Genomic DNA, 9,216 nt, shown 5'->3' with positions numbered 1-9,216 from the left:
CGCCGTAATATGTCGACCTTGGATACACGCCATGAGGGCTATCCCCTCCAGCTTGAACCAAGTTATCAAATTTCCATGGGGAGTATTCAGCTTACGGGGAGAACAACGCACATTTCGAGAATGCCATTGCATCGCCCAGGATTGTACATACATCCAACAAATGAAGGGCAAAGTAGAGGATACATAGTAATTAACAGTGTCGAGGTCGAGCTGTGATGAAAAAGCGGACGTTATCAGAGATCCCAAAACAATAGACACCACGGGATCAAGCGTAGAAGACCTCGACCCTGCCTAACTTGATGATAACAACCACAACAAGATAGTCTACATCGGCCACAAGCTTCAAGAACCTAGTAAATTCCGTCAATTCTTAACTGCTAACGCGAACTTGTTTGCTTTTCCCCATGCAGACATGCCAGGTATCCCGAAGGAGGTCGCCACACACAGGTTGAACGTCGACCCGTTCCACCCCCGATAAGGCAGGTTAGGCGGAGGTTCAATTCTACAATAAACGATGCAGTCCGCGAGGAGGTCGAAAAAGTGTTAGAAAATGGCTCTATCAGGGAATCAAAAATATCCCCAGTGGGTCGCCAATGTGGTCATGGTAAAAAAGAAGAACGGAAAGTGGCGGATGTGCGTAGACTTTACGGATTTAAACAAAACATGCCCCAAAGATTCATTCCCGCTACCTCACATTGACCAACTCATTGACGCAACAGCCGGGCATGAACTGCTGAGCTTCTTAGATGCCTACTCGGGCTATTATCAGATCCTTATGGAAGAGGAAGACCAGGAGAAGACCACTTTCATCACCCACCAAGGAACTTACTACTACAGGGTGATGCCCTTCGGACTGAAAAACGCGGGGGCAACATACCAAAGGTTGGTGACCAAAATGTTCAAAGCCCAAGTCGGCAAGACCATGGAAGTCTATATAGACGAGATGTTAGTCAAGTCCAAAAAGAAAGAAGATCACATCAACCACCTGAAAGAGGCCTTTGACATACTCAAGCAATATGGGATGAAACTAAACCTTGAGAAATGTGTGTTCAGTGTAACTTTAGGAAAGTTTCTGGGCTTCCTAGTATCACAAAGAGGCATCGAGGTCAATCCCGACCAAATCAAAGCTATTGAGGGAATACCAAAATGGTTAACCAGCAAAAAACAAGTTCAGAAGCTGACCGGCCACATCGCCGCCTTGTTGAGATTCATCTCAAGATCAACTGAAAGATGTCACAAGTTTTTCGGCATGCTCAAGAAGGACAACGACCTCTTATGGACATCCGAGTGCGTTCAAGCCCTGAAGGAGTTAAAAGCCTACCTATCATCACCACCATTGCTTGCCAAAGCAGAACCAGGGGAACGTCTACTCGTCTACCTCGCCGTATCCGAAGTAACGGTGAGTGCAGTCCTAGTCCGAGAAAATAAAGGTACGCAATATCCCATCTATTACATTAGCAAGACCCTAGTCGACACCGAGCCGAGGTATCCCCACCTCAAAAAACTAGCCTTGGCCTTGGTCATAGCTTTACGAAAGCTTAGACCCTACTTCCAATGCCATGCGATCTCGGTAGTCATAACGTTTCCCTTGAGAAGCATCTTGCATAAGCCCGAGCTATCGGGAAGATTAGCTAAGTGGGCCATAGAGTTGGGCGAGCATGATATCACATATTAACTGAGGACGGCGATAAAATCACAAGTCCTCGCCAACTTCATCGCCGACTTCAGCGCAAAAATAATGCCCAAAGTCAAAAAAGAAGTCGCCCGCACTTCTCCTCGAACACAAGATCTATGGATTTTGTACACCGATGGTGCTTCCATGCGTCAGGGGCCGGACTGGGACTTGTACTCGAAGTCCTAACAGGTAAAGTGGTTCGCCAGTCCATAAGGTGCCCGGACATGACTAACAACGAGGCCGAGTATGAGGACGTGATTGCAGGGTTAAGGCTAGCACTCAAGTACAGGGCGAGGCGGGTCATCCTACGCTAAGACTCTCAACTCATTGTCAACCAAGTCACAGGTACTTTCCAAATCAAAGTGCAAAGGTTACAAAAATACCAGGCCGAGATCTGAAAACTATTGCCTGAGTTCGAAAGTGCCAGTTCGATCAAATCCCTTGAGCACAAAACATCGAAATAGACGGCCTCGCCAAATTAGCGGCAACAACTAAAAGCATAACTAGATAAGGAAACATGGTCACCCTCCTCCACTCATCGATAGATCAAATCGAGGTAAGGACTATAAATCTAACATGGGACTGGCGTAACCGTATTGTTACATACTTGCAAGACGACTTACTCCCAGATGATAAAAAGGAAGCCAAGAAGCTTCGGATACAAGCAACCATGTATAGCATCATTAACAACGACCTATACAAAAGGACGTATGGCGGCCCGTAGCGAAATGCTTAGGCCCAAATCAGACGCGACGCGTCCTAGAAGAATTCCACGAAGGCCACTGCGGAGCTCACTCAGGCAATCGAGCTCTAGTCAGATGTCTCATACGGGTAGGTTACTACTGGCCTACAATGAAAAAAGAGGACGCAGACTTCGTGAAAAAATGTGAACAATGCCAAAAATACACCCCAATGATCCATGAAGCGGGCGAGCATCTCCACTCGGTCACCTCCCCTTGGCCTTTCATCAAATGGGGAATGGACATCGTCGCCCCCTCCCTGCGGTGCGAGGTAACGTACAATTTCTTTTGGTTTTAATTGACTATTTTTCAAAATGGGTAGAAGCAGGAGAATTTACCCAAATACGCGAATATGAAGTGATCGCCTTCATATGGAAAAACATTGTGTGCCGCTTCGGCCTCCCCAAAGAGATCAGTTGCGACAACGGACCCCAATTTACTGTAAAAAAGGCCACAGAAGTTTTCGAGAAGTGGCATATCAAAATAATACTCTCCACACCATACCACCCTGCGGGCAACGGGCAAGCGAAATCCTCCAATAAATCAATACTAAACATCATGAAGAAAAAGCTTGAGGACGCCAAGGGATTATGGTCGTAGCTATTACCAGGAGTGCTTTAGGCCTATCGCACAACGCCAAAGATGAGTACACGAGAGACACCCTACTCTTTAGTCTATGGGACTGATGCGGTAATACCGGTCGAAGTCGGAGAGCCTAGTTTGCGATACTCCTATAAGAGCGGGCCGAGGAACAATGAAAGCAGAAGGCATGAGCTCGACAAAGTCGAAGAACAGAGAGATATGGCCTACATAAGGATGGTCGCCCTAACATAGCAGGCAAAATGCTATTATAACAAAAACTCCAAGATCAGACCACTCAAAGTCGGGGACTACATGCTCAAGGCCAAAACTCAAGCAAGTAAAAACCCGCGGGAAGGCAAACTAGGGACGAATTGGGATGGCCCATACAAAATCATGGCAGCAACAAATAAAGGGTCATTTCAACTAGAAACAATGGAAGGAAAAATACTGCCAAACAACTGAAACGTTGCCCACTTCATATATTTCAACTTTTAAGAAAAAGCATCCTCCAAGTCGCACTCTTTTTCCCTCACTTGAGTTTTGTCCCAATTGGGTTTTCTCGAGGAGGTTTTTAATGAGGCGACAAAGGGGGCACTTCCAAATCAAAATGCGAACCGAAAGGAGACACCAGACGGTTAGTTCATTTCCCAACCTATCAACACGTCTCCGGGTCACCCAATGAAGGGACTAGATAGACTAGGACTGGAATGCCAGCCCGAAAAACATGTAAAATTTCTCTAAGTAAGAGCAAAACATAAATGTATGAAGTACGCCCATGTTCTCGCCAAAACAACATCTCCTCAATATCAACCGGCCCCCGACCACAATTAAGTAAATCACATTCGACCTCGTTCGAATTAAACTACATTCGACCTCGTTCGAATTAAACTACATTCAACCTCGTTCGAATTACATTCGACTTCTTTCGAATTAAACTACATTCGACCTCGTTCGAATTGAACTACATTCGACCTCGTTCGAATTAACTCGCATTCGACCTCGTTCGAATTAAACTACATTCGACCTCATTCAAATTAACTCGCATTTGACCTCGTTCGAGTTTCATTCGACTTTGTTCGAATTAACTCGCATTCTACCTCACTCGAATTAAACTACATTCGACCTCGTTCGAATTAACTCGCATTCGACCTCGTTCGAATCGACTCACATTCGACCTCGCTCGAACCAACTCAATACATGTTACGTTCAACCTCGTTCGAATTAACACCTGCTAATCCAAGACCATGGCCAAAACCAAATTTTTATGATTAAATGACATTTCTTACTTCAAATATATTCCTTACAAAAGCTAAAATAGATGCCAGCAAAAGTATGTACAAGAATTACAAGAAAAAGAAAGAAAAACAACTACGTGCTACCTAACTCAGAAGCACCATCTCCACCCATTTCTCCACCTTCGCCGCTGGGATACTCATCGTCGTACCAAACATCCTTCTCAATCCCTTCCATATCTTCCTCAGCATCACCAACTTGTCGTGTGACGGGGTCATACCACAAGCAAACCCAGCTTCACGTGCCTTAGCACGTGCATTCGCTAAGTCGGCTTCCGAAACATCCCCCGTCCCCATCAGATCCCTGAATATGTCCAGCTGGGCCTCGATGTGAATCTATTCCTCAAGATCCCGAGGAACATCAGGAAAAGCAGTACGGGAGGAGGATAGCTATGCCAATAACTGAGCCTTCTCGGCCTCGAGGGAAACAACTCAATCACTAAGGCCCACAGTCTCTTTTTCTAACTCCCCAATCCGCTCATCAAGCCGCTCCTCTCTAAGCCTAGCCGTCTTCATGGTGCAATCCCATTCAGAACGAATAACACGGATCATGTCCTCTAAAGTTGCAGCTCTACGCGCAGCTAAAAACTGGGCCGACTACGCCCTCTCCAAATCTGCTACCTTCTCGGCGACCTCGCCACTCAAAACGGCCGCTCGAAGTTGACACTCCTCCAGCTCAGCACGCATCGAGAGACCACTTGGGACTGAAGGTCGGCGCGCTGGTCCTCAACCACCCTACTTACCTCGAGCTCCTCCTCTTTGTCCTTCAATGCCCCCTCAAGCTCACTATATTTTCCGATGACCTTCACCAGTTCGTCATCCTTCTCCTTTAGCTTGTTTCGGAGGGCCCGGAAGTTGATACTACCACCAAGTCGCCGGCAAAGCTCATAGTGCTTATCACGATATTCACGATATTTTCACTCCATCTTTTGGAAGATAGCCTTACGCCTCTCCTCTCGGTAGGAACTTTCAATCTCCAAGATCACGGTCTGAAAAGAAAGCTAGAGCGGCTAAGAACAAAGTCAAAATTAACATAAGAAAAAATGAATAAGGAAACAGAATACCAAACATACCCTAAGAGGAAGGCCGGCTATGCTCTTCGATAAAGTGGAATCCTTCAGCTTCTCGAGGGTCTTACCATCCACATCGGAACCGAGTGGACCAAGATAAGGGACCAGTTCCTCTGTATTAACTAATAGGTCCCGGTCCAAAGGGATTGCAATGGTCCGCGTGCTCCCTTCCAACCTCACCTCAAGCCGGGTAAGTCCTTCCCCCATCATCCTAACTTCCTCGGCGTCCATATCGGAGGCCGTCTCATAATCCTCTTTGGAAACACTTTTGCCCTTGTTGTCAATCCGAGAGGAAGGCCCCTCGGTCGGTAAAGAGATCGATGTCTCACCCCCTTATAAGGTGTCGGGTATTCGCACCGACAACCCTTCAAAACTCATTCCGGCCTCAAGGAGAAAAGTACATCCCTTGGCCCCCGACTGCGGCAGGGTCGTGGACGGCTGCTCAGCACCAACTCTGAGATCTATAGTCGACGTTTCTTTGATGACGAAACTATCCATCACCGAACTTCCCACGCGGACACTTCCTTCGCCGATACCGACAGATCGCCTCTTGTGGCGAAACAGATTATCATCAGTCGGCGACGATCCTTCCTCATCATCCTCGTCAACTAGATGGCGTAGAGACGAAGTTGAGACACCCATCACAGTAGTCGGCGACCGAGCAGGTCTCACCACAGTAATAGGAACAGAAATGGCCTTCCTCTTACAGAATGCTGGAGTAGGAGATTTTCGCCTCTTCGAAGACTCTCCTCCTGCAAAAGTGATTAGAACAACAACTATCAAAGCCATGACGAACACGCGACCACAAGACCAGGACGACATAAGTAAAAAATCACTGTATAAATGGACAAACTCATCGGTCGCTGAAAGCTTGGGCCTGAACTTCTGGAAAAAGGTTGGCCACCCACGAATCCCCACTATGTGGGGCAAGATCTGGCTAACCTATTCGTGAATATCCATGACCAAAGGAGGGGGCTCGATCTCAGCTAAAGGAGAAAAAGATAGAACGGTTAGACTACGACCAGAACAAGCAAAATGAGCACTTAGTGAAAATACTTAAGAGCGTAATTCCACGCCTCAGGAAATCCATTTGCGTTCGCCACCACGTCCTCAGTCTTGACAAAGAATTAATTAATCCAGAATCAATGATTTGCTTTATCGTCCATATTTACTGCTAATCCTTTACCTCCATGGTGACGAAGGTGCAACATCATCCCTCTATAAAAGCTCAGTGCGAAAAGGTGCATCAAGTGGTAAAGAGAGACCTCGCGGCCAGCCAATTCTGCATACTTTGTCAGCATAAGGATGAGCTTGTAGATATAAGGAGAACGCTGAGTCGGGCAGATGCCGTAGTAGCTGCAGAACTCCTCTACCAATGGGAGAATGGGAAAAGAATAGCCCATGTAGAATGGATATTCATAGAACATGCAATATCCAGGGCGATCTGCACCACATCGCGTCCAGCCGGGACCAGATCGATGTGGACTGGAATTTTGAACTTCTCCCTGAAATTAGCAAGGGAAGCCGCGTCCATCTCAAACTCTACAGCCTCAGGGTCATCCTCGGTAGCTTTGAGAAGTCAGTTCTAGCCTTATCGCTACCGAAAATTATTTACTCCACCGCATGAAAGCTTTCATCTTCTACAATACTGGCAGCCCTACCGTCCTAGGGAGCCATGTACACTGCCAAAGGAGCAGGATTAGGTATCCCCCCAAAACTGGAACACATTAACCATATTTGTTTATGAATATAAGGGTTGCAAACGCAGAAGAGTCGAGTAGTAGGAACCATTGAAATCGGTGAAGGCATGAGTATGAAGTAAGGTCAGGAAAGTAGAGATTCTGATTGAGGAAGAAGAGGATATGAAAATCTGATTTTTCGAAAGCAATGAGTGAACCTAAGAATTGAATATCCCCATTTATAAGAGTTAGGGCATCAATATCGAGGAAGCAAACTGCAGTTTCCCAGCTCAAAAATCGAAGCGACAGAGGCATAGGAAACGATACAGGGTATCGGGAAAATGTATAATAATGACGCATGATGACATGACGTCATGATGAAATGACGTGACCCTAGGTTATGGATCACAAAAGGCCACGTTTTTATCCCGTCTGAAGCGCTACTACTCGACCTGCTCGCATAAAACTTCTCAAGCCTAACAGACAGAGTCCGCTCATCGAGGTCGCCCATGGCCGACATCAATAAGCGGAGGGACTAACTGTATGGGTCAAAATTTGCTTTTATTAAGATTTGACATGAAGCGGTATCGTGGAAAGCAATATGGCCGAGGTCGATTAGTAGAAAACGGGGCTTGTAGCCGAAGAGTTAATAACGACCGAGGTCGAGTATGAAGGGCAGTACTAACAACTAGTTTTCATAAGTAGAATATTCTCTTGAATATTTTATGGTGTCCGTACTTCTAGGGTTGATTTGGGAATGTCTCATATAAATAGAAAAAGGAGATAGGGAAGAAAGGGGGACACATCCTTTGTAAGACTAATACTCTCTCTAAATAAAAGACAACTATTACCTTTTCTAAAGAGATTGAATGATCTATTATTCTAGACTTTTCTATTAGATACGAAAAAAGTCCTAACATTCTAGTACTGGTCTTTCATTCATCATCGTTAGAAAGAAGAATCATCCACTTCATTCAATATTGGATGAATCATTCTCCTTATTTACTTTAATGCTATTTATTTCTATTTATTACTCAATATTCCCTCATCATCAAGGATCTTGGAACATTGAACGCACACTACATTTATTCTTCTCTCAATGTTGCTCTTGCGTTATCTGTGTCAATCAATTATAGATCTGACGTTATTATCATCAACTAGGTTTAACCTTTCGTTTGATTAAATTAATTAGTTTAATCAAACATCTACTTTTCTTGGTAAAACACTAATAGCGTTGAAGGATATTCTCGGGAACATTAAAAGATAGAGAGCTATGTCTCATTTATTCATATGCTAGAGATTACTAATAGTAGCACCATTTTTTTTTTGCAAGGGTTCTTCAATCAGGTTCCTAATTGGCGGATTGTTGGAAAGCCAATTAAAATACCAGAATTTTATAGTTTTGTCATCTCCCTAGCCCACTTAATAACTTTAATTTGTTGCAAATTTTTCATCCTTTGAGAATGTTTTGCCAAATGAAGGAAGAGTTAGAATTGATGAAGTTGTTAAAGTGTTTAATAATTAAGACTCTGCATCAAAGAGTGGGTGAGAAAGAGAACAATCTCCAGCAAGAAAGATTTTTACTTTTGGCTTTTTTTAACACCTAATTAAACCTCCTTCTTTATTTTCACAGGTGATGGTGTCCCAATTAAAATAATGAACCCTCTTCTTGTTATCAGTGGAGCCTCAAATAAAATTTCGCTTAATTTTGTCAATTGTGGAAAGGGTTTTAGCTGGAAGAAAAATATATTACATCAGATGATTTAGTATACTATTAAGAGGTACTTTTGCCAAGGTCGTTCTATCCACTATGTTGAGCATGCTTGTTTTTTATTTATTCATTTTTATTTTCATGTTATTAATAACAAACTGAAAGTCTTTAGTCTTTAGTCTTAGGCTTGTTATGGAGAACTGAAAAGTACAGGTACTTTCCAAAGGATTCACTCTCCTTAATATTGAGCAAGTTAGTGATCTTATCCCTAACAATGAATAGTCAGTTATTGGAGAAAATAATTTTAGATTTGTCATAACTGATTTTTTCTCGAAAAAATTTCTAAAATTTCTAAAGGGTATTATAGATGGATTTACTATCTTCCACAATAGCTTTGGCCGTGAGCGTTAGGTCATCAACGGAAAAAATGAGAAACGGAAGGTCCATTTCTACAATTTTTTATGGGA

This window comes from Nicotiana tomentosiformis, chromosome 7 (genome assembly GCF_000390325.3).
Source record: "Nicotiana tomentosiformis chromosome 7, ASM39032v3, whole genome shotgun sequence".
NCBI lineage: Eukaryota > Viridiplantae > Streptophyta > Magnoliopsida > Solanales > Solanaceae > Nicotiana > Nicotiana tomentosiformis.
The sequence above is the reverse complement of the archived record's forward strand: the minus strand, read 5'-3'. Positions refer to the sequence as shown.